General features: G+C 34.5%; 1 protein-coding gene across 2 annotated transcripts in view; it reads left to right on the top strand.

Moving 5' to 3' along the window:
* LOC111628823 (protein alan shepard-like) overlaps window positions 1-26,719 on the top strand; it is a 241,729-nt gene that overhangs the window by 193,863 nt on the left and 21,147 nt on the right. The gene's annotated exons all lie outside the window — the stretch shown is intronic.

Raw genomic sequence — 26,719 nt, 5'->3', positions numbered from 1 at the left:
CTCTCCTTCTTTATCAATCTTTCGTTATTGCATCTAATGGTCTTAACAAACTTTCTATGTTTCCTAGTCTCTCTCTCTGCAAAGGAAAGATGAACTTGGTAATATAAAAATATGTTCAGATTATTTGATACCATAAAAAGAGAATGATTAACATAGTAACCAATTAGAAAACTTATGATTTTATTGAGTTTTATATACATATTTGAGAGATATTTGCTCTGTGAACATTAAAATTGTTATTAAACAATAGTTTTATTATTCATAATAATGTAAAAGGATTTTAGAAAAAATATGTTTGAACTGTTTTTAGATTTGTGATTGTCTTCATGGAATATTTAACAGGATTTTTTTTTATTTTGAATAACTTCAATCTTAGTTTGACAAAATTAAATGCATGAAAAAGCTTGCATTATCATCGGTACAAGACAGTGTTTTCCAGAATAGCTGAAAATTACTTGAAAAATTGCTTTAATAAAGCCAGTATAGCTGATATTATCTTAAGTATTTGTTATGTAGATTAATTTTCAACATATAATGTTCGAATATAGTTTTATTTTACTGTGATACCTTAACTAAATCACAAAAAAATGTACATGAAATATAAAAGAGAAAACTATAGTTCTATACACAGTAATTTATAAAATGGCATAAAATATGACAAATGAATGGAATTATAAAAATTACAAAGTTTAGAAAGTTTTAGTAAGCTCTTTTAATGTATATTTTTTATTAATTTATTAAACTTTTTCAATTTTTTTTTTTCTGAGTCATCAAGCATTTAAGGATTTAGTAACATTTATGGATGCTAACATATTCTTTCTCATCTGTTGTTGTGATAATAGTCATTAAGTAAAACTCCCTTTAGAATTAGCTTAATTCATATTTACATTATTTTTCTTATAACCAAAATTAAATTATTTTTTTTATTGAAATATTTATAATACTGTAGAATATATAAAAGTTTTCTTCATTAAGTTTCAGAAAAAAATTTAATCATTTGTAACAGGTAAAAACACCTCTAACACTGCTTTTATAACTAAAGCAGTGTAGTGGTCTAACTTATATAAACTTTGTATACCAAAGATTAAAATACTAAAGATGCATGCAACAGCATGAAATAGTGTTAGATGAATTCATTTCTTTATTCTAAAAGCAATATTTATAGAGATATTGAATTGCCATTAACAGCTTTCTGTGTAGCATATATATACATCAAATTTGTCAGAAAATCTCAATTTACCATGAAAAATTAATTCATGGGTTGGTCCTGACAATGTGGTCTATAATGGAGAGAGAGAATTTTACATAGCTACTGACTAAACAAATGAAACTCTGTGCATTCCCACATTCATAATACTAACATGGAATGGCATTAATATTCTGGGATTCATAAGGAAAGCCTTAAAATTAGTCTATGATTAATACAAGAAACAGAAAAAAAGATGAAAGAATAGTTTTTGATGTATTATTCAGAAGTAAATTACTTTAAAATTATATAGTAGAATGCATGATTTATGGCAGGATTACTTCAAAGTTGTTTAGTTATTTTTTTGATATTACCATTTTAAAGTTTTATTTTCAGTTATTAACTACAGAAAATACTTATTTATTTACTTTTGATTCTCAGACATTGCATGGTAACTTTAAAATGATTTTCAAATTTATAGCCAAAGCTGTTATCGTAGTAAATGAACATTGTAATTAGGTTATATTTTTGTGTTTATTATTAATGCTGCTTTGATGTTACTGTTATATACTGTTGATATATTTGTTTATCCTAAAAATCAATGGTGATGCTTGAGAGAGAAACGCTCCTAAGCAATCATAATTCGTAAAGTACAAAAGAAATATCAGATAAAAACAGCTTTAAAAATGATTGGTATATTTTGGTGATGCTTGCTTATAACTAGTTTGGTAAGGAAATTATATTATAAATGAAATTTTATATTACATTAATATATATATAAACTTTTCCTACTCTAAAAATTCTTTTATTATGGATTAGTTAGGTTCAGGTGCATTTAGACTACTGATTCTACTTGCACAATAACAATAACTCTCATTAGCAAAATATTTGTCTGAAACACTGTGTGTGTGTGTGTGTGTGTGTGTGTGTGTGTGTTTCCTTTTTTGAGAATAATTTTCTCCATTTCCTTCATTAAATTGATCCTAATTTGCTTTTTGTTCATTCTATCCATTTGATAATTCCTCCTCCTTTCTGTCAAAAGTGTTACTCCAACTGATACAGTTTTATTTGATTAAACTTTGATTTTAAAATTTGTGTATTCACCTAAATATAGTTAGATAAGATTTGATAAAACTGTTGAAAGTTGGGTAAGGTTACAAATTATTTTGCTTAGAGTATTTAAAATTCTTTCAAAACTTTTTTTAAACAATAAACAAGTTTTAGAATATACTTTATATAAATTTATATGTATTAATAATTGTTCATTAATTAATAGAAGCAGTTATACATATCATCTATCATGTTTATGTGCCAAATCAATTTAGATCTTAAAACATGAAAATTTACTTTGTTAGAGCTCACTCTAAATATCACTTTTACCAAGCACTTTTGGGCTTGTAGCTTAGAAAAACTATTTAGCATAATTTTCAACAAAGCATATTTTTGTTATGTTTTAAAGGAATTAGGATTCTCTGACGTTTAGTATGAATTGCACACATGCAATTCATACTTTCGGAAAATCTTGTACAGCAGCATTAAAAAACTTTAATAAACTAACATTTTGAATCATATTCATTGACATTTATTAATGTTTTTATTTTTCATTTGAGGTTTTCTGACATTTACTATCTATTAAAGCAGTTATTTAGTGTTTGCAATTCATTTTAGTATGATGTAAATGCATGTAATTATTTATTAATTTTATTGAATATTCTTATGAATAGCTAAAATATTTCATCATGCTTTTGTGATTTTCTAAGAAATAATGAAATAATATTTTGTAAACACTCTTCATAATGTTTGGATTTGTTTACATGAAGACAATTAAATTATATTTTTATACATCAGTATTATATGTAATGTTATGAAATTTGTTCTGATTGATTTTATCATTGGCTATTACTTGCTAGCGTAATTATTCATATTTGAATGATCAAATAAATCCCAAATCTTAAAATTTGGCATTTGAAGCAAAACTAGTTATTAATACTTTTGACAGAGGAAGAGTCCATCATCATCTTCATTAGTTGATAATGACTTCCTTCAGAGATAAATTCTTTCATCTCTTATCAAAACAATATTTGTGCAATTAAGGTTACTAAAATTTTGAACATTAACTTGATGTTTTTCAAATTATAGTCTCACAATTTTAACAAAAAAATAATAATTTTCAATGCTTTAATACTGTACTCATGAGAAATAATAGAATTTGTTAAATTATTGTTCTGTAGATTTACTTTTTGACATTTAACCTTCCGTTACCCACATAGTGTCTGTCAAATAACACGACCTCTAATTTTCTCTAATTTTAAATTATGCAAGCATGAAGAGTACTGCACTTAAATACTTCATGCAGTGATAACTAAATATATCTGGAGCATTTAATATTAGTTTGAGTCATTATAACAATTTATGCAACTTTATCTGAGGAGTATATGTTAAATCTTCTGTGGGTACCTTATAATGTCAGTGTACTTTAATTCATTCGATTTTATTTTTTACATAAACATTTTAATGTGAAACTTTTTCATCTATTCTTTTGTGTCTTGCGGGACTTGAATGTTGTATACTTCTAAAAAAATAAAAAACTTAACCAACACCTTAATATTCGCTGAGAGATTTTTTTCATTATAACAAAACATTTTCGATCTATTCTACGTTGTATACTTCTCTCAAAAAAAATGTTTCTAAAAGTTATTTCTGTATCATTAATTAATTTTTGGTATTAGGAACAAAATAGTGTAAGCTAGCAATGGAAAAAATTGAAATATGTTCAGTTAGGTTTTGAAATTAATATGTATATTCTTGTTCTGATGTCACATGTTTGAGGTGAACATTATGAAAATTTTATATTTCTAGAATACTTACTAATTGCACTTGCAATTTTTGCAAAAGCGATTTTTTTTTTCAAGTAATTCGGTTAAATTAATAATTTTGTAAATAAATTTAAATTTCTAGTAATATTTTTTACTAGTTTTTAGGTAGAAAAATTCTTTGAAAAATATAAAGATAAATAAATATTACTTTAAATCAGTCGCGAGCAACTCGTAGCCTGCATGGTCATGATATGCATCCTCCATGGTTTTGGCAACATAGTAATATATAAATAAATAAAATTATGTTTTTTGCTTCATGTTATGTAACCCTAATTAAGCTGATATGTATAATGAAGAACATTCAAACTAAACTTGAGCAATGAAAAGATGAGAATAAACTATCTATTACTAGTTTTTATATCCTTAGCATATATCATTTTAGTACATAGCATATTGATAGTTCAGAGTAGGTTTGTATTTGGCATGCTTTAATCCTATGACTCTGTAAGGAAAAATGCACGTCATCTGTTGAAGCCTACAAAGTTCTCTTGTGGGTCACACCCAGAAAAAGTTTTGCTTGTCACAATATTAAATTATTCCTGTTTTCGGTTACAAAATTATTTATTTTTTTTGGCAGATTTTTAGCAGATGCTCCAGTTACAGAACTAAGTGCAGATAAGAAGTTAGCATATTCTTTATCAACTAGTAGCCCGGGACGACCACTAGTGGGTGTTCTTTACAAATTCCCATGAGGCACGGTTTCTTTGACTTTTTTGTTCTTATCAATATGCTCTACAGCTCTGTTAAAGTCCCAATCCCCATTGTACAGATATAGATTTCTACCTAGATTAAACTTTCTATAAATACTTTAAAATAGTTTAATTTGTTTATTTACCTTTGCTTGTAAACCTCAATTTTAAATGTATCCGCCATTTCAACAAATTTCTCGTGAGTCAATGTGCGGCGTTCACTGACTTGTGAGTCATGGGATGTTGTAAATATGCTGCGCAAGGTTAATCACAGCATATAATAAGGCAAGGCTAGGCATATAATAATTATTTATACCGTTCCTTGGTATAAATAATAAATTAGTATCAATAATAAATTCCTATTACAAATAAAAATAATTTATTGTTAATTTAAAATCATCTCTAGGACACCTCTAGTGTCTGTTTTTGGCATACTGTTACGCAGACAGACACATGTTCAATGGGGTTATCTTTATCAATATAGCACAAAGCAAGCTTATGCAGCAATAAATTTTTTTTTTATAGACATTTTACAGCATCATTTAGTAATTTATAACAATTCAAATAATTTTACTTACATTCCTGTTTCCTTTTATGTAATCAAAGGCAGAGTTGAGTTTAGACAATTTACATCTGTAAATTATTTTCTGATCTTTGTGCTGTTTGGCTTCCTACACAAACTTAAAAACATTTTTGTATTTAGTTTTCTATCTTTCTTCAACTTGAAATGTATAAAATGAAAAATTTTAAATTGAAGGCAATGACAATGTTTGAAAAAGTCAACAGTAGTTTTACAAAATTTGGCTGTATTTGTTAAATTGTGTTAGTTCTGTGGTCTTAATTTGTAATTTTGATGTATTTTAACAAATGAAATTTAATTTGCATAACCCATGACCTTTTTTTTTTACCATTTCTGTCAAATTGTCATTGAGAGAACTTTTCTTACCTTTTGTGAATTTGCCGAAGCCCACAATAAAGTGGCTATGTTGTGAGAGATGAAACCTGATTTGTTAGTCAAACCACCCATGAAAATTTCTGGCAATTCCCTTCATCATGACTTTCTTGGAACAGAATATTAATGTCTTGATTTTCTTGGTTATCCCATCCACCCATCTGTAGTTAATACTTGCCCAATTCATATTTACTTATTCATGAAATACTCCAGAAGTATAAAATACAGAGAGAAAAAAACTGGAAGAAAATTATTGAGTTGATTAATCAAGAGAGGTGGTATTAGATCATTATCAATATGTTAAATTCATCTGGAAATGCCTCATGTTAATGGTGGATAATTTTTTTTGTTACTTTTTCATAATTCTCACTGTCACGTAATATAAAAATTTACCATGAAAATTGTGCCTTGTGGTTATTGAGTAAATGTAAATACATTAAGTTAAATATGGCTTATCAGTTAAATTGTTGTTCCTTTTCTTTCTCCTTCAAATTTTGGCATTTTTATGGATATTGTTTAAATCTCTATATCATAATGTTTTATTGTGAGATCTGCTGAGAGAAAATTAGTATTTTTTTAATTTTATAATTTATTTTTCTTATTCCTATCATAGAACATAAATTTTATTTCATCATCGTTATTGTTGTTTTTCTGGTATCCCAGTATTTTGCCAGTTCAGCGAAGCCAAGTTTCTTCATTCCTTCATATCATTCCTAGCCTGAAATTTTTTAATTTCTTCCAATTTTCTGTATATTCTTTTATCTGTTCTCTATATCTTTTCTAACCTTCCTATTGGTCTTTTTTTCTTCTACTTCAGATCTCCCCCTAGAAAATTCGTGTTTGTTCATTCTTTCCATGTGACCAAACCACTTCATTCTATGATTCTCTGTTTTCTACATCTTCAGTTTTTCTTCACAGAAATGAATTATAAGAAATACTTTTGAAGAATTTAAATTGATTTCTACTTTATTAAGTATAAATGTACAAGAAGCCATTTAATTTTATAAATTTGCAAGTGTAGAATAGCTCAATAAAATTTTAACTATTTTTTTCTTTTTATAGCAAATTAAATGCAAATAATTTAATTTTTTTTTTTTGTTAGATATGAAGTTTTTGTAAGTAATTGTGATACAGTAAGCACCCACTTAACGTGGGGGATGCACTCCTAGACAACAAAGCGCTAAACAAAACACGTTAAATGAGGTCATTTTAACAGAGTAAATAGGGATAGGGGTACACGTGACCAAAAACAAAAAATTTTACTCTAATTTTGAATTATTTTTATATTAATTTGTATAATAATATATGTTAAATAGCACACAAACTTATGCACACAGAAATGTACAATAATATATTAATTAGTTCATTTTTTGTGACAAAGGTCCTGACTTTTCTGAAATTCTTGCAATATAGTCATGAAGTTTTATTTGTTGCTTTTTTCTTTTTTTAAGTAAATGTCGGTAGCAGATGATGTTTCCAAAATGCTTCGTTTTGCTTTTGCACTCCTTTCAAAATCTAGATCATTTGCTACAATATGATCAATGATTTCGGTTCTCTTACCAAATGTTTACTAAGGAAATCTGTAGAGAAATTTTTTGGGTTCTTCATTTTCAGAATCACTATTTTCCAGTTCTACATGGATTTCTTGTTCTGCCAGTTCTTGAAGGTTATTGTTGATAAGACACTCACCTGTGGTAACTCCTCAATAACCTGCTCATCTACATCTCCTCATTCTGCTGTATCGATTAGGTTGAGTTTGATCAACCTAACAATACAGTGATAGGCTCTTCTTGTTGAGAATTCTTGGATACCTTCAGCTGTAACTTCTTCCACACTTCGTTCGTGCATTTATCAGTTAATTCTTGCCAAGCAAAGCCAATATTGTCTATGGCATCCATGATGCTATATTTTTTCCAAAATTGCAACAAACAAACATAGATTTAAAGAAATTACACCCTTTTGCCACCTTTTTCTCATTGGTTCATGTTCGTAAATAATCTTATTATGTACGAATCAATAAAATGCCGCGATAATTTAAATCGGCATAAATTTTGAACTTTTTTTAGGCTTCAAATAGACTGCGTTATATCGAATCAGCGTTAAGCGGGGTCTTACTGTATTTCTTTGTGTTATGTGTTTACATTTTAACTAATATTGTGTAATATACAGTATAGGCTCTTTAATCTAGCTGTAACTTTACAGTACATTACTGATATATCTGATTCTTGTTAGAATAATTGAAATAATTAAAACTTCAGAATCTCATTTTAAAATTTATTTAGTTTCTACAAATGCTGCTATTGTTTTTTACATTATCTTTCCAATGAGACAACATTAATAAAAATTGCTATTTTTAAACATTTGCTTTTTAATACCATATGTTTAAAATAAAAGATTTTAAGCATCTGGTTCAGCACTTCTTTTATTTGAAACATTTATTTTTATACTTTTGTTATTTTTATATAGAAATTGAATATCTTAATTTAGAAAACGGTACAAAAATTGTCTGATCAAAGCCTAGAATAAAATTGCTTATTTACTTTCGCTTCATTTGTCAAAAATGGAATAAATATATTTTTGCTGTTGAAAATATTTAAAAATAATAATAGTCAGTTTTGAGTAAGATGAATTTGTTTGTTCCAAACAAAGTTTACTTTATTGAGGAATATCATAAATTTATTTATCTATGGAAATTGATAATTGCAGTTTGATGCTTTCCAACAAGTTTGCATTGATAAACTGAACAAACTAAAAGTTAATCAAAAATGAATTGTGTAACATCAGTTTTATCATACGTGTAATAACATAGATGTGTAACACATTTAATTGCTTCTGAACTAGTAACTAACAGAATACATTTTAATTTACTAACAAGTTCATCACTATTTACTTTATAAATTACGATATTTTACAGCAGGTTTTCAGTTGTTAATTCTTTAGAGAAATATAAGTTACCGTTAACATTAGTGTAGTCACCTAGTGCGATTTTGCAAAGTTGCAATTGCTTCTTGCATAAGTCAGTCCCATTTCCCAGTAGTTGCTGAATAAATAATATTGTATATCACCAAAAAGTTTTGGTTTATTAAAACAGTTAACATTGGTTTTATTCTTAAGAGGGAATGATCTAGTAATTTCAGTTTGAAAATTTTTCAAAACTATCAATGCCAAATTTAGAAGTTTGCCTTATGAAAGATTTATATTATTGTTTGTCTTGCAAGAACAGTTCACCTTACTGAAATCTTCACGGTATCAAATAGTTTTAACTTTAAATGTATAGCAAATGCTCTCAAAAATAGTTCATGTTATCATGTACCTATTTCACCTTATTTAATGTTCTCAAATCCTTTTTAAGAATGGGAATTGTTATTTGAATTTACGAGCTAAAACTGTAGGAACCTGATGAAGAGCCCAGAAGGGGTTTGAAAACGTTTGTTTTTCGTTATCGTACCACACTGTAAATTGGTTCAATGTATGTGGGAATTGTTATGTTTAAAGGTAGAAAAAATAATTTTAAAATTTGTAAAACTTAAAGCTATGAAATGCTGTCTTCCATCCACATCATAAACTAGGAAACGAAAAAGTCCAGTTTATTTTGCTTTGGAAGAACAAAAATATTGGTAACATGAAATTCCCAGGATGGAAAAAGAAAAATAAATCTTAAATGTTATAGAATTTGCAGTTACAAAGTTATCTTTCAGGGTAAATTAATAGACTCTGTTGTGTTTTTTATATCTTAATAAGATATTTTAGGCTCCCAGCATAAGTTTCTGAATGAAAGGAAAATAAAGGAAGCAGAAAATAACTGTAGTTATATTTAGTTACATATGATTTTATTTAGATCTTGTTTGAAGACCATTCATATATATATATATATAAAGAAATAATCTGCAACTTTTGTTTTTGTCACTGGAGAGATTAAAGCATTGCCTTAAAAAGTTACTTGAACATAAAAATGTAACATTTATATGTAACATTTATAAATAATATAATTTATTTTGCAAGAATAATAAAATTTAAGTGGCTAGTGAGTTTTTTATTAGTTAAAAAATATATATTTTGCAGTTAATTAAATTGTTTCATGTGAGATTTAAAGCAAAGTAACTGGAAATAGAACTTTAATGAATTTTAATGGAAATATTGTTTTTCTGATTGTTTTAAACCATTTTTTCCCCCCTCAAATAATTCCATATTTAGTAAAACTATTTTCTGGTTTATTCTTTAGTCAGCTGTTTTTTCTAAATATTAATGAAATAACATTATATAGAGTTTATATTGTTTACATTGTATGATATTTGTTTATAGTTTAGCATCTCTAAATAACTCTGTAAAAGACAAAAGTAAAATTGTTGTTTGCATTAATTCTCTGTCAGAAGCAGGTATTTTCAGTGTGATTTTCTTAAATTTTTCTTTATGCTAGAATTTTTACTTTATACCATGGCTTAGGAATTAATATTGTACGAGTTAATTGATTGTTTAAAGTGTAATTGCCTCCCGGCCATCACGTAATTGTAGTGTTTCGGTGTATAATGTACAAACTGAGTAACTGATATTGTTTTACTTCATTATTTATAAACATGAAAATTTTAGATTAGGCATTACACGTGTAAGACGGGGCCTGGATCAGTCATAAATGTAGGATTTATCCCCTCTTTAAAATTCATGAAAATGTTTAAATAAAATCAATGAACTGATTCATCCTCACCAAAAAGAAACATCAACTTGGTTGAGTTTTGTATGGTGGTTTTTTTTTCATGTAGAAGAATGAATTTTAGAGTAGTGAAAGGTCGTTGCCTGCTTCTTCTATCTTAAATTGTATTTGAAAATGTTGAAATTTCACATTTTGAATGTTTGTGGAATTCTGGAAGCCTGCTCTTCTTGAAATTTCCTACAAATTGAATGTGAAAAAATGGTCATAAGCATTCTTTTGCCTCATCCTGTGACTTCTGGACTATCAGTTTTATGGCAGGTTTTATTGTCGGTGACAAATTTTTTTTCTTCTGTCTGAACTAATGTTGTTTTCTTACTGTGAGGTTATATATTGGACTTCATTTATCCATGTAATTACCTATTTAGATGTGAATACTTTAGTCACATAAATTAATTATATATATATTTTTGTTTGTAGAAAAGTGCAATTAAATATATCAGAAAAATGATAATGTAATTTTACAGTATATTTAAAATGGTGATAACAACACGGACAGGTGTAAATTCCCACTAAATTATGACGAATGTAAACTATTTTTAAATTTAATATTTTTTTACCATATTGAACATTTTTTAAATATAATAATATTTTTTATCTTAATCACCCAAACAATACTGTTGGCTGTCTAATTGCGACTACTAGTGTTCTACAAACATCTGTCCGACATATGTTTTCTTGTCGGTTTGTTCTACATTGGCATGCACACTTGTGAACCTTGCCAAAAAAAAAAAAATGTTCGCACGCACGCACAAAATGTTTAATATTTAAATTAATTTGGAAATCTCCAGTTCGTCTGATATCTGTCGGTAGGTAAGAATATTTGTTTCTCGTGTTTCTTTTCCGGAAATCAGAGGGTAAACACGACACTTCTAACTTCACACGTAATTAAGTAAAAAATTAGATGATAATTTTAATATATTTTTACCTTTGTTGGTCATGCTTTTCGAGGTTAGGAGTGGGGGATGATGGAGTAGCCCCATCCCCATCGTATAAATCACTACCGTGCATTTAAACACACGCACTTGACCAAATACAGAATTTAAACGTAACGTTTATCGAGTTTTGGGGTGGGGAGGATGGTGGCTCGAGGCCACTTTCCTAGAACATCATTAAAATGCGTTGTCATCGTACTTAAAAGGCCGAAATTTTGAGGATTCACTCTCTCAATTAGAAGTGGAGAAGTGTGATCTGCAAGATTCGAGGATAGGATAATGAAAGCGTTTTTAAAAAATTGAATCGATGGAGAGTTGCTTGTGAGGAGGAGGAATAAAACGTGCGAAAGCGGTTGCTCTCTCTTCACATTTTTGTTAAATATTTCGAATTGCAAAAACCAGAATTTCAACTGTTGCTGGCTCTTTGGAATCAGCTCGGTTTACGGAAACGAGTACAAAGTTTCACGAATTTATTACCTGTTAGAATTTGCAAATTTTCGAGCAGGAATTTACGACCAAATGGGGGGGGGGATTTTTTCAGTGTTGAGAAGCATTCGAAGCCTTCTTTCGTTTGTTGTAATTCTGTAGAATTATTTCAGCCGGATCGGAAAATTGCTCTGGAACAATCAGGAAAAGAATGGGAAAACTGAGGATTTTCTTCGATATTTGGAATATTTCTGTATTTATCGTGCTGTAAAATGGCGGGGTTCGATTTTTGGCATATTTACGGAATTTTTACTCGAACGGTTTCGTGTAATAATGCGAGTTTGCTATTTCCGTTCCTGTATATAGCAATTGGCAGAAATTCTGGATTACGCTTGACTAACGTTAGAAGTTGCGATTTAAAAAAAAAATGAGTAATGGGCGGGAATAAATCGATCTTTCTATATATATATTTTTTTTTTCCAGTTTATATCGCTCTTCTATGTGTTGTCGAATTTTTTCCCTCGGGTTTTTTCGGGCGCCATAAATTTGCATGACTTTCTGCTTCCGAAATGTCGATTCCGGTGTCGACTAGGACGTCTATCGATTGGCTCTATCGATGTTTAACTTCGCTTCTCTTAAAACTGTGCCTCAAATGGTTCTTAACGTAAATAATTCGACGCTGCTTCATAGACAAACCCCCGCTCTTCAGCCCGAGTGTAGTTTCTTTAAATGCAAAACTCGTTTCGCGGAGTAATTTTGCCATTAATTAATTAATTCCGAATAAAAATGTGACAATAGTCGACTTTTCTGGCAGACGAATACCCCCCTCGCTCCCTTTCCGAGATTTCGGAGATAGGCAGCAGCCTACTTTCCAGAGTTGTAATTTTTCTTAACCTAATTTCGGCCGCCTGCTCCACTTTTCTTCCTCTCTCTGTCTCTCTTTCTCTTGCTTCTGTGCTATAACAAATACGTGTTATCATATAAATTTCGCGAATTAACGTCTTTCTCGATGGGTTTCGAAATTCGAAAACTAACACATGTGTTCCCAATCTTCTGGATGAAGTCCGCATTATGGTGAAAAATGGAATATCAAGTGGTAGAATCCCGTGGAGATGTATGTTTATAATCAGACGAGGGAACGTAAACGTAGAAACGTGAATATTTTTATCTTCTTTTTTTCGTATTCTTTCGTGCGGAAAAGTTAGAACGTGCGATCGTATGTATGAAGGAAAACACCTAAAACAAAAATAACAAGACGGACAAACGAGCGAAATCTAATTTTTGACTTCTCCGTGGAAGAGAAATAACTAAAGTGGAAAGAACATCGAAAACAAACAGGGGAAATGCGTTAAGCTGTTTGTTTTCCCGTCCAAGTGAATTACGAGGGGTGGAATTTTTGCTAGAGATGATGATACGCATACTGTAGGTAACTTTATGCGTAGGTTTCCGTATTTGATTGAGTTTTTTAATGTGGATTGCGTCTTATAAGTCTGGAACCGTAGGTGTTACGTTTTTGTTTGTTGTTTTACGGCCCTAATAAGGAGGGAGGAATTCGAGTTACTTTGATGGCGCTGAAGAGTCGAACAGAACACATCCAGACAGCTGTGTGTAGGTGGAACGGTGATGCTGTCTGTTGAACTCTTCTTCGTCTTCAAAATAATTCGAATCCATCCCTTCTTAGCGCCCGTGAACTGACCCGCAAAAGAATAAACAAAAATCAGCGTAACTCCTCTGGTTCCGAATTTACGGGCTATGCTATAAATGATCGTTTCCCTCCCCCCATAATTTGGTACATTATTTTGAGTTGTTTCGATTCTCTGTGTCGCTTGGGATTATAGAAACACCTTGTTTTTTTTCGCTAACGTGATTTTAATACACTTTGGAGAAGATTCTAGATAAATTTCTTTAACGGTTGATTGTGTTAAATGAACAAAAATTATAACTTTTTTCTTCTATTAAAAAAAATTGACTTTTCTGTAATATTTTTTTTTTCCTCCGCTCGAAGACTTCCATGTTCAGACCCGGAGAACTATCACTCGATTAAATTAGTGTCTAAGGCAAATTTACTCCTAATCTGGTTAATAGAGAGGCGTGAGAGAAATCGACTGTCTCGAATTTAATAAATTAGGAAAATAATTTTTTTAAAAAAAACTGATGTTTTCGAGTGCTTTACGTCGATCTGAGTGTTTAGTTTTAAAAAAAAAAGAACGTTCCGAATATGCCTTCTCCAAAAACTTCATTTGTACTGATGCCATTTATCTTCAGGATATATTATTTCTATATTATTTTAAAATTTCGGATAATCAAGAATTTACGATTTTTATTAAGGTCGAAACTTGTGAAAAGTCAGCGAGTGTTCAATTAAAGTAGTTGCGTGTCTGAAAGTCTCCGTCTTCCTTTAATCTAGTGTTTCGCGCACATTCTTTGCTATGAAAAATCGCACCCTAGGGTATAGTCCCTACCCTCTCTCTCTCTCTCTCTCTCTCTCTCCAGTTGGCTACGTCCGTCCGTATTGTTTGAACTTGCAAAAGTTGTGTATTCTGTTGGAACGAAGTCTCTGTTTATTCTTTTTCTTCCCCCCTTAGCGAGCGAACCCCTGACACGTTAGAAAGATGTGGGTTGTTCTCTTAATTTGGCGACGAATCTCTCTCTCTCTCCTCGGTCGTCACCTATCGATTTAAGGGGGAGGTGTTGCCAGAACTCGATGTAAAATTCATCGTAACGTTTGATAACGATTAAATTTTATTTATTTTTCTACCCCTCCCTCTAGGTTACGCTCTGCATCGAAGTACGAGAGTTTGGCTCGTAAATCGGTTTAGTTCGGGTTGATCTTCCCTCTTTATAGCGTTTGGAGACTGTTTACTAACGGGTACGTTGCGACGTTTAATCCCGCAAGATTTTGGTGAACGAATTCTGTTACGTTCGTGGAGATGCGATCTTCGGGGGGATACCATTATAAATAACGCCGGTGTGTTATCCAGGTCGAAAAAAGAAAAGCCAGCGCTAAACGGAGGATTCGGGAACACGGCATCGATTTGGTTTCACGCGGAACTGTAAATTCCGGCTCTGCTTACCCCGCTATTGCGTCAGTGCTGTGCAACCGTGCCGTAAATCGGGCTCTCGCCTCACGTAACGGAAGTTAAGGTCGATTTTAAGGGAACTAAGATACTTCGGAAACGGGTTCGGACGGCGTAACGAAGGGAAAAGACGGTGGCGGATTACGAAGACGTCCGTCCGAGCGTAACGCCACGAAGTTTTTATCCGGGTTAGAATGGTAATTGGGAAATAACGGATGCGTCCGTCGTACCGGGAATTCGGCTAATACTCCGGACGGCCTTAAACGTGGCATTAATAATTGATTACGACACCCCGACCAAAGCGCGCCCGGCCTGCCAAGTAGGACCCTCCGCGCCAAATGCTTCTCTAATGTATCTGGGAACGATCGAAATCCTCCTCGCCTTCCCCCTTGCTCTCCGTGGCAGATCGGTGGCCACGCTGCCGGTTAGTAGTTTCCAGATTAAATGGCCAATCATCGCGTGGCGCGGAGTTAGCACGGACGCGCAGTCTCCCCCAGAAAAATAAAGTAAAAATATAATAATAATCGTAAAACTCCCGAATTCTCTGTGATCGCCGCCCCGCGCGTACGGAAGGGAAGAATGCCCGGAGCATTTTTTTTCCCAGGAAGAATTTTCTAGAATTTGAGAAAATTTAGGTCGAACGCGTGCCTTTTTAAAGAATAAAAATACCCCGCTTTGTACAGTACGTTTTTCTGACCGCGAGCGGCCGAGGTGGCGGCGCGCCGCGGTAACGGAATTCTAAAAAGTGTGAACTTCGGTTCCGAGTTGTCGGGAAGAGCTTTCTCGTGGGGGACCCACTTCCGGCCGAGTGGAATCGCGCTCAACTCGATAAAAGCCTTCCGTCTCTGCGCCGCGTACGGGTCGTTTCCCGTTACGATAACGTCCGATAATTTAACGGGACGTCGGGCCGATTCTATTGGCTAATTTCCGTCTCCGGGCGTTTCCGGTCCCGGCCGGTTTGGCCTTTATATTCTAAAAGAAAAAAAAAGACGGCGGTCGGAGAGCCCGGCCGCTCCGCACCGTCTTTTCACCTCCGCATTTCCTCCCGCGGCTTTTTCCCCCCTCGCCTAACCCCGTCCCGCCGCCGGATTATTATCCGGCGGCGGGACTTAGGGGGAGAGAAAACTGGAAGTCTGCCACTTCTCTCCGCCGGGAATCGTACCGGTCCGAAAAATGTCCGCGCCATCGAGGACAGGTTTCGAGCCGCCGAAGAGACTGTTCTTTGTTTAAAAAAAAAATAAGAAGAAATGCGCACGTAGAGTCGAGTCCGGTCGGGATTTCGTCATCGTTTAGTCACTCGATCTTATCCCGACTTTCGTAAGGAGCTCCGAGAATTTTCCGAAGACGGGGGAAGATTTGGGGATATTTCCCCGCCGTCGTTTGCCGGGAAGGGAAAGGCGAACGGGAGGCGGGGTATTAAAATCCGGTATCGGCGCGGAGGAAAAAAACGAAAGGAATGCCGAAAATTCGGCGGGCTGGGAGGGGCTCCTCCCGGTGGCCGGGCGGAAGCGCGGGAGGAGGGGTCTGGGCTGCCGCGTCTCGTCTCTCCGCGGGGGAATGGTACGACCGGCGGGGCCCAGATACAGCTGCGCGGAAAGGTTCGCCGAACGGCCTCCAGATGGCGGCAGGCGACGGTCGGTGCGAGGTAACCGCCCACCTTTTTCGGCTTAGGGATTTTTTTGGCAGTCGGCGGAAAGGAAGGAGGTGGAAGCGTTATCGTCGGTGCGTTGATGTGGATCGACGGTGTCGAACGGTCGATTATTGGCAGGATCGTCGGCCGGAGTGGGCGTAGTTTCCTCGGTTGCTGCGGGACGGAGGGGAGAGCCGACGACGCCAGCGTTACGTGGCCCCACCGTGGCCGGTGAGGACGGCCGGGCGCCCCACCTACCTATCGGGGATTACCGGCCGATAGTTTAGCTTCGTCCGTCTGTTTTCCTCCATGCTCCGTCTTCCGTGCCTCCGCTCGGCTCCGATATAGTTGCCTTATACGCGGATCGGACGGGCCCCCGCCGCCACGTCTCTGCCGCTGCCACGGTGGCCTTCGCGCCTCTGCCTCCTCGGCCGGCGGCGGGAGCGGGCCGCAGCTAACAGGGCCCTCCGCCCCCCGGCCGCCTTGCCCCTCCTCTCCAAAATGCAGCCGTCTTTGCAGCAGTCGAACAGGAACGCTCACCGGGACGTCAACTTTCAGGGACGAAAGGGGACATATGGAAACCACCACCAGAGAAAGGTGAGCCGATTTATCGTCGGGCGCCGACTCCCGGCCTTCTCCCCCGGGGACGACCCGCCGGGGGTTAGAAAACCTCGGAAAGAAGCGCGGATGATCCCCGGAGGACACGCGCGTGACGTCACGCGGCCGTCTACTTGTACCCCGACCGGCGCGGCGGCGCGTGGCCGTCCGGCCGGCGGCCGCGGAAGTCGTCCGGTCCGGCTGTCCCCCGCTACGCGGCCGACAGAAGATTCGGGGTGGGAAACTGCGCGTACCCGGGCTCTTTTCTCGCTCCCTTGCTCCAGTTTTTGATTTTTGCCGGCGCGTCGNCCCCTCCTCTCCAAAATGCAGCCGTCTTTGCAGCAGTCGAACAGGAACGCTCACCGGGACGTCAACTTTCAGGGACGAAAGGGGACATATGGAAACCACCACCAGAGAAAGGTGAGCCGATTTATCGTCGGGCGCCGACTCCCGGCCTTCTCCCCCGGGGTCGACCCGCCGGGGGTTAGAAAACCTCGGAAAGAAGCGCGGAGGATCCCCGGAGGACACGCGCGTGACGTCACGCGGCCGTCTACTCGTACCCCGACCGGCGCGGCGGCGCGTGGCCGTCCGGCCGGCGGCCGCGGAAGTCGTCCGGTCCGGCTGTCCCCCGCCACGCGGCCGACAGAAGATTCGGGATGGGAAACTGCGCGTACCCGGGCTCTTTTCTCGCTCCCTTGCTCCAGTTTTTGATTTTTGCCGGCGCGTCGGAATCGCCGCACGGACCGCGCGCAGCGCGCGCCTTCGACCGGCGCCCGTCCTCCATCGGACGAGTTTGGAGAAAGACTTTCGTTACGAAAAAAGTTTTCCTCGTTCGACGGTGGCGGATTACGAAGACGTCCGTCCGAGCGTAACGCCACGAAGTTTTTATCCGGGTTAGAATGGTAATTGGGAAATAACGGATGCGTCCGTCNCCGGGCTCTTTTCTCGCTCCCTTGCTCCAGTTTTTGATTTTTGCCGGCGCGTCGGAATCGCCGCACGGACCGCGCGCAGCGCGCGCCTTCGACCGGCGCCCGTCCTCCATCGGACGAGTTTGGAGAAAGACTTTCGTTACGAAAAAAGTTTTCCTCGTGCGTGACCTTGTCGTCGTTCGAAGTAAACGCCGCGCGCGTCTGTTTCCTCCGGTTAAGCAACGCTAATTACCGTCGGTGGCCGAGGGCCGACGACGGATTCGAGTGGCGGGTTTCCCGCTTTCTTCTCCAAAGGGAAAAAACCGGATTAACAATGGACGCGGGTTTTTTTTTCTTTCTCTCGAACGCAGACCCGGATGCCGAGCGGAGATGTTTACCGAGGGTTGAGAGGAATTCGGTCGTCCCGCGGTCGGCCGTTCTAAAAATAGCGGTTGTCGGGAACGCGTTCCGGATGCCACCTGTTGCCGGCCACGTTTTTTCTCGGGGTGGCTACGCGCGCTGGACGGCGCTTTCTCTTCGTTCTGCGCGCTTCCGGCGAAGAGTTTGGTTCCCCGACGCGCGCGCTTCTCTTGCCGCGCGCCTTCACTTTCCGCCGCTTGGGCCTGTTCATAAAATAAAAAAAAAAAAAGGTGCGATGGGGCCACGTCCCTTTCCGGTTCAGACGGCCATACGCTTAGCAGGATTTCTTTTTTTCGTAGTTCCGAATGTTTTCCGCTGCCGGAAAAACGAACGAGGTACGGGTTGTTAATCCGAGACGGTCGGAAGCCATTATGGCTTCACGCTCGGACGACTCCGATCTCTGAGAAACTTCGAACCTTTCCGGCGCCGCCGTAGGAATTCGTCGCCATCGGCTCGTTTTTTCCTTGCTTCCTTTCTTTTCCCCCGGCCGGGGGGAGGCAGCTTTCGGTGGCGGCCGGAAGTGACCTCCGGCGGGTCGAATTTTCCTCCCCTTTTTATTTAAGGCGGTCCTCCGAGAAGGCCCGGGCTTCCGTCGTACGGTTGCCGGTTTGCGCCTTTTTTGTTACGTTTTCCGATGGGGGAATCCCGGACCCGGTTTGCTCTCTTTTTTTCGCCGTAGACGATGGATGTTTGACGTCGGAAGAGCGGCGGACTCTCCGGGGACGGAGGTCGACGGCCTTTGCTCGACGCCTCGGGCTCTCGAATTCCTGGACGGCTCGTTTTGGGCCGCCGAGATTCGATTACCGTTACGCCATCCGAGTCGAGTGTTGACACGTTTTCGTCCGCGTCGCCCCCCTCCCCCCGTCCGGAAATGCGTTGGGATAGACTTCCTCTTACAGCAGTCTAGTTCTTGCTTTCTCTTGATGCACTGTAACCATTGTGTGCTTGATCCTGTTGTTCTATGATGATACTTCGCTTTCTTTTTTCTGTGGGATTCATTCGGACGTTCCTGGTAATCCCTGATGTAACTTTATCTGGAGTGCGAAACTCGGTAATGGGGAGATGCTGGAGGGAAACGGTGGCATCCCGTCTCGCCTTGGGACTTCTGCCAGAGACTGCGTGCCGGATCTTCACCCATACTTTTCTTACGGGATCCTTTCTGTCTCCTGTTTTTTTTTTTTTTTTTCATGGAGGCCGGATGAGAGCTCTCATTTCGGCACTGCCGGTTTGTTCTGCTCGTTTGGTTTTTGAGTCCTTTGATTCCTATCAAGGATGGCAACATTCTGTCACGTGGCTTGAAGTGCAAATTTGTGTTTGGTGTGTCTGATGTCTGTATAGTTTTGCGCGTTTGCAGTAATATTACTTATTGTGTTATTACCGTTGTTTGTTAAATGCATTCGAAACTTAAAAGATAAATTTTTTGAATTCTTGGTGGAGTGTTTTAATAGAGGGTTAGAAAGTTCTGCTAATGCAAAATGATTTTGTGATTTTATATAACTGTTTTTGCTTGGCATAGCAATTTTTCGAAGTATTGATTTGTGCAAATGTGGTTACGGGACGTGCAAACGGATTGTGCCAAATCGAAAAATTATTTAAAGTGTAGTTCTCTGTTCTTTTTGTAATCAACGGAAAGAGTCCAACTCCTTGCTAATTGAACATTTACAGTTTAAAACATCCTTTGATGTTTAGAAGTTTGAAATTTTTTACTTGTTTTGATGTGGTTCTCAGGCATCCTTAAGCAAAATGGGATAGAATGATGTAGTTTCTAGTATCAAATGAATAAATAAAATTGTGTGTGAAAATTTGACATGTTTTACTTTGTGCTGTTCTCAAGTATTTATAAATATGCTAAAAGGGCTGGCAATTTAGAAGTCAAGCTTGTGACATTATTTATTTAAAGTAATTTTAATTGCAAATATAAAGTTTAAAATTCTCTGCATATGAAATATGTAATTAATGTTTGTGAAAATCAAATTAGTATTAAAATAATTAATGCTTTGTCTCAATTGCATTTGTGTTACCTATCAAATCTTTGTTTTGTCTTAAGATCATTATTTGAAATATTTAAACTTTTTAATAGTTTTAAACATACAAAATAATGCTTCTATATTTCTACTAAAATGTGCTGTGGAATTGAATATAGAAAGTAATTTAAATACTTTCTATCGCTGTTGCTTTGTAATATACTTTTCCCATTTAAGAATTCGTAATGAGAAATGATTATAGAGGAGAATAAAATTTGTGTTTTCAAAGTTAATAAAATACTCTGTAATTAATAATTACAAACTTTTATTATTAGGCACAAGGGGGTAAATGTCTGCCACTCTGTGGTGCCTATTCTTTTCTAGAGTCCTATTTGTTTTGTTCAGAAAGTATAATCTTTAATGTAAAATTGACGCAAAAGGTATATGCTGCAAGATATGATGCGGAATGAGCTTTGGGTTGAATTCTTGGATATTTTAATGAATGGTTGTGTTTGGCCTCAGTGCTCCCCGAGTAGAAAGAGTCAAATCAGGTTTTCTTCATTTGTCCTTACTTAAATAGGTATCAGTCAATAAAGATGAGCATTTGAGAAGTTGTAGTAACATAAAATTCCAACAATTCAACAATTATATTTTTCATAAACTGTGGAATTTGTGAATGATTATAAAAGTTATGGATTTTGTGCCATCTTATTCTACTACATTGTAGCTACATTTTATCACTTGGATGCATGAAAATTACTTGTGGTGTAAAGTGAAAAGTTTCTCTAACAATGCCAGATTTCATTCAAAAAATAATGTATTTGAAATTACAAAGGACAAAGCAATGAAACTATTACAACTAATTCAATGTAGGTTTGATCAGAATTAAAATTTGCTATTTACAATTTTCAAAGAGTGCTTGACACTAACTAATAGAAAGGATTATGCAAGAAATTGATGTTTGATTGAGAAAATGAGTGTTTTGCATAGTTTCTGAATCTTATCTTTCCGGTTATGGTTATTATCACTTCTGTTTGTCGAGGAATATTTTGAAAGTAACTTTGAAGATATTCAAAAAAATTTGTCAGTTTTACAATTGGATATTTTCTAGTTAAAACTGATTTATCAGTGAAACAAAAGAGCAATAATAAATACATCTTTAATTTCATATTTTATTGAAAATTAAAACTTTACTCCGTAGATTACACCGATGACCCGACATTTCCGGCAAAGTCGTCGTCACTGTCACGGAACGTCTGTCCCCCCTCTCTAGTCGAGCATTTCGAAAAGAACTATTATGCATTGTAATGTTTTGAGATAAAGAAGCATAACCTATTTCTTTGCATGTCAGAAACACATACATTTGAAAATTATGATATTTATTATTTGAACGGTTGCATTTCCTATAGATAATGATTGTGGTTCTATTTACAGTTAATGAATTATGTGACGAATAACGTGTGATTGACCTACTTATATTTTGTAAATTAAATTTTTAAAGATGTATAATTAAAAACTTATTAATAATTTTTGTAAACAATTCTGTAATGAACACAAGTGTTGCAGATTAAATGACCAATGTTCGTTTTTAAAGGTTTTCTTATCATACTTGAAATATTTTAATGAGAGATTATGTATCGGTAACAATGTGGCTTATTTCCTATTTACTTATTTATATACTGAATCATTAAATTTAATTAGAAATAATAAAATATTTCCCCTTTTTTTAAATACATTAAATCCTGAAAATGCAAAACATCATTCTAAGTGTTACATCAGTTGTGAAGTTATATGTGGTCTGTGCTTATGTGCGTTAACAATTTATGGAAATTTGGTACCAAGTATCGATGCATGTTCTCTCTCAAATAATTCAGCATTCAGGTAGATGCCATGTATGTATCTGTTAACTTTACTTTTATCAAAACAAGTTGTAATAAATAGACATCTCAGAGAAACATCAGTGAAAATACCAATGGACAAGCAGTAAATTACAGTTATCTCTAGAATTGGACATAGTTGAATTGTTATATAGAATAAATTAAGAATATTTCCTAATTTTAAGATGAAATTTAGAGGGAAAAAAAAAACATTCTCTCTTCTATAAATAAAATTTATTATTTCAACCTATCTGTTCTCTCGTATGTGGGAATCAAACTGGTACATATTACAACTACAAGAAAGACTTGTCATTGGAAAGATGAGTTATAAATTAAATTTTAAATGTCTGAAAAAGTATTTAAAGCAATCTATGGAAGTAACTTAAAATAAACTATTAGAATTTATTAATTAAATTTTATGGAAACTTTCACTTTGATGTGGAAATGAGTATCCATTGCCTTCATTTTATATTACATAAATAAAATTTACACGGGTTAATTTAAGATATATAACAGAATACATAGCTTTTTTTCCCCTGTTATAAATGCGTTTTAAAATATATGTATGAAAATTTGAAGTTTTTTAAGAAAAGCATGATTCTTGATGATGATATACAAGAATTTGTAGCAGTACTTTAATATTCTTTGGGTCGGAGGAAAGATTTTAAACACACATCATCTCATAAGCATGCTTAGGTGTTAAGGTTTTTCTTTTATTTATTTTAATATAAGCTTTGTATGATGTTAAATTCTTGTTCAGAAATTATTTAAAATGTTTGGTTTGTTGGAAGTATTACTTATTTAATACTAGATCATTACTTTTCTGTTATCTATCTATTTATTTATTTTTTTGTGTATTTCATATAATTAATGTTTGCTAATTCGGTTAAATAGGTGCTTCCTATTGTAGAATGAAACTGCTTCTGACATGTGAAACTCCACAAGTTAACAGCTATGTTCCTGTAGACTGTTTAAAATTGTTCGGCAAACTTTGATCTCAAACTTTTGCTTCCAATACTACTAGTGATACCAATGTTTATGTTTCTGATAATTTATCTATATCTGTGTTTAAACTTTTTAACTCTATCGTTTAATTTATTTATGCTGGACAGCAGATGAATTTTTGCTATGGTGAGAGTTACGATTTATCTTTTCTGCTTTACAATAGATATGTATCAATCGAAATTGCCTGTGTGGTTAAAATAAATTGCAGATGGAGATGTTTGCCTTAAAGATTTATATTTATGAAAATGTGTGTTAATAAATGAACCAAACTATGATGATCTAGCCACATAGTGTGATATATGAGAAATTTACCACAAAAAATATATTTTTTAATAATCTTCAAAATTGTATTTCATTTTATTTTGCTATTTAGATGATGATAAATTCAAAAAATGATTGTTGCCTCTATCTTGTTATATTCTAATCTAATGATTTCAATTAGTTAAATAATAACTTGAATGACTTGTGGTTAAATCAAGGGTTGACTAACTGCAAAAACAAAAAGTGGGTACTACTAGATAATTTATCATAATTTTTTTTTCATATCTCTGTTCAAAGTCCTCTTTCATTGTAAAGTACATAAAGAGCAATATTTACTCTCTATAGCTAAGAAGCCTTTCTTTGCAGATTTTCTGTGCAAAATCAGATTTAAAAATAATAAACAGTTTTTCCAGGTCAGTTTTCAGTGTATTTATCCAGTATGACTAATTAAATGAAACACTTTTTGGACTATCAAATTGTTTACTTTTCTTTTAGTAGAAATAGGAGACACTTCTGACAAAAGTTGGTATGTCCCATACAAATTTTGCCACGACCCAATACTAGTATTAGTTTGATTGTGATTGTAAGAGAGTTTTGTTTCTGCTACAAGAGAATTGTATTTTGCAAATTAATAAGGAAATAACTTGAAAAAGTGTTGTTTCAAAAGATGATCTAAGTACAAAGTTTCAATTAAAAAAAAAGGATAATTTTTTGTTATTAATTCGTGAAATTCAAAGTGAATAGCATAAAGTTATGTAGCAACAGCCGACCACAAAAATATTGTTGCAATTTCTACTCATTTCTTTAAATAAATACTTCTCTAGACAATTTGAGATAATTTGCTTTTGAATTATTTTACTACGTATTTGATTTTTGCAACAGAAAATAACTTAGGAGCATAGAATAATATTGTATGAGGTGTTCTACACATCGGTTTACCAAATAAATAAGACTCCAAAAACACAGTTAGAGAATGTCTGTGTATAAAAATATTTTGTGGTTTTGAACTATAAATACCTAGAAGTTGTTATAAATTTGTTTACTGTACTCTGTTTAAGTTTTGATAACTGTTTGTCAGTTATTTTCACATTGTTGGAAGTGCAATCTTTCTTAATTGGATTTTTGTTGTTGTTGGTTTTTTTATTTTTCAACTCTTTGAAATTATGAATGTAAAATCCTTAAAAAAATCAAATTTAATATGCAAGAATAAAGTAAAAAAATACATGTATTCCAATTTGGTATGTATATAGAGTTCAGATTCAAGTTTCAGACGTTAGACAACTCTTAAGTGAACTAGAAAATGATTTGATTTAATGTAGAAATTACATAAAAATATATCTTGTTCATTTTTAACTTTGGGGATGAGATTTTATTATGTATAATTTGAAAGGGAATTTAGTGTAGAGTAGAATTAGTAAAATTTCAAGAAGTTACTACTCCGGATAAGCCAATCATTCTGCTTAAAACCTGTCAAAAAAAAATGTTTTTTTGTTGCTAAATTTCTACATTTGATTAGAATTTTTTCAACACACTAATATTGTTAAATATATTACAACATATTTTGCCAGTATTTACCTTAGATTTATACTATTCATTTCTTTAATTCCTTAACATTTGGGGTCATATTCTGGTCACCGTCTCTTGTCTCTCACAAGCCGGTCGCTGATTGGTTAATCCAAATGATTAGCCAATCAGCAACCAGATTGTGAGAGACGAGAGACAGTGACCAGAATACGGCCCCTGGTTATTAAAAGCATGTTATAATCTTGATTATTCGGGTTTTAGCTATTGTAAAAGTAAATTTGAGTCCTACATATCTGGTTTCTTAGCTTCATCTGACTCTTACTACTCTATTACTTCTATTATTTAATTTTGCGAAAACTTACTTATATATGATTAATACATCCATGTAAATAGCTCTTAAGTTTTATACTTTAGCAGACAGCGTTCAGTTTGTGAATAAATTTGTAATTTGGATGAAACTGTTCCTATGGTTGGTAGAAGAGACATTCTATAATACAATAGATTGATCAAAATTTGATTGACACAAGATCTAGGTTGGCCAGAGATCAATATTCAGTTTGTTTTTTCTTACTATTGACTTTAAATAGATTGGTGTTCGACTTTAAGATAAGTAAAGTATCCAAATTTAAAAAAAAAAAATTCTGAAGTAGTAAATTGCAAAATGTATTATTTGTAAGTTCAGCTCAAGGTTAAGTTGTTTATAAATGTGTTTACTAATTCATTGTTGTCGTCGTCTTATTATTTTCAGAGAAATGACTGAAATGGACTTTTAGAATTTAAAAATTGAAGTTCTTTCACTTTATTTTAATTTGTTCATGTATCAAATTTTTTTAATAACTAAATTAAATAGTTAAATCATTTCAAAAATCACTATTAAATATCTTAATGAAAAAAAGGCATTGAAAACTTAAAATAAATATTTAATTGTGTGTAGATTATTTAATCATTGTGTAACATCAAAATCACGAGATTTGACTCTCATCTCGAGTTGACACTATTCTTATAAATTGTCTATTGAAGTTTTTGTTGTTTTTGGTAGTATTTTTAATAATTTAATACTTAAAATTAAACATTATTCCCAAATTTCCAATTGGAGATTTATGCAAAACTAATCAAAATTTCGACAGAGATTCGAATGATAAAATTGTAGTTGACATATTTCATTAAATGGCACTAGTCTCACTGCTGAATTTACATAGCAAAGGTTAAAGTCAAATACCTCATTTGGAATTTTTGCCATTCAAATTTTAATTATTGGTGGCAAATGAACTGCTGGAGTACTAATTGGGCTATAATTGAATCAACTTGTATGTATTAATTATTATTAAAGCTGAATGAATTATTATAGTATGCTTTATATAAAGTGAACATGCAATTCTCGTGGTTAAAAATGTCAGTTTTCATTATTTAAAAACTGTTTTTGTATATAAAGATGATAAAATTCAAAAGGGGTGATAGAAGAATTGTAATTAACATTAATGTATTGCACGTCTAATCATTAATCACGTACACAGATAAAATAATAAATGATAAAAGCATATTCTAAATATAGTTTTTTTGTTTTTATCAGTTTTAAATTGAAAAATTAACTTTCTGCCAAGTATTTAGAATATAAGTAAATATTACACTATTTTGTAGATTCAGTAAAGTTGTTTATGACTTTACTACATAGATTATCACTGCTAGT

Source organism: Centruroides sculpturatus, unplaced genomic scaffold (assembly GCF_000671375.1).
Source record: "Centruroides sculpturatus isolate CEXI.00-Female unplaced genomic scaffold, Cexi_2.0 scaffold585, whole genome shotgun sequence".
Lineage (NCBI taxonomy): Eukaryota > Metazoa > Arthropoda > Arachnida > Scorpiones > Buthidae > Centruroides > Centruroides sculpturatus.
This window is presented reverse-complemented; position numbering and strand designations above follow the sequence as displayed.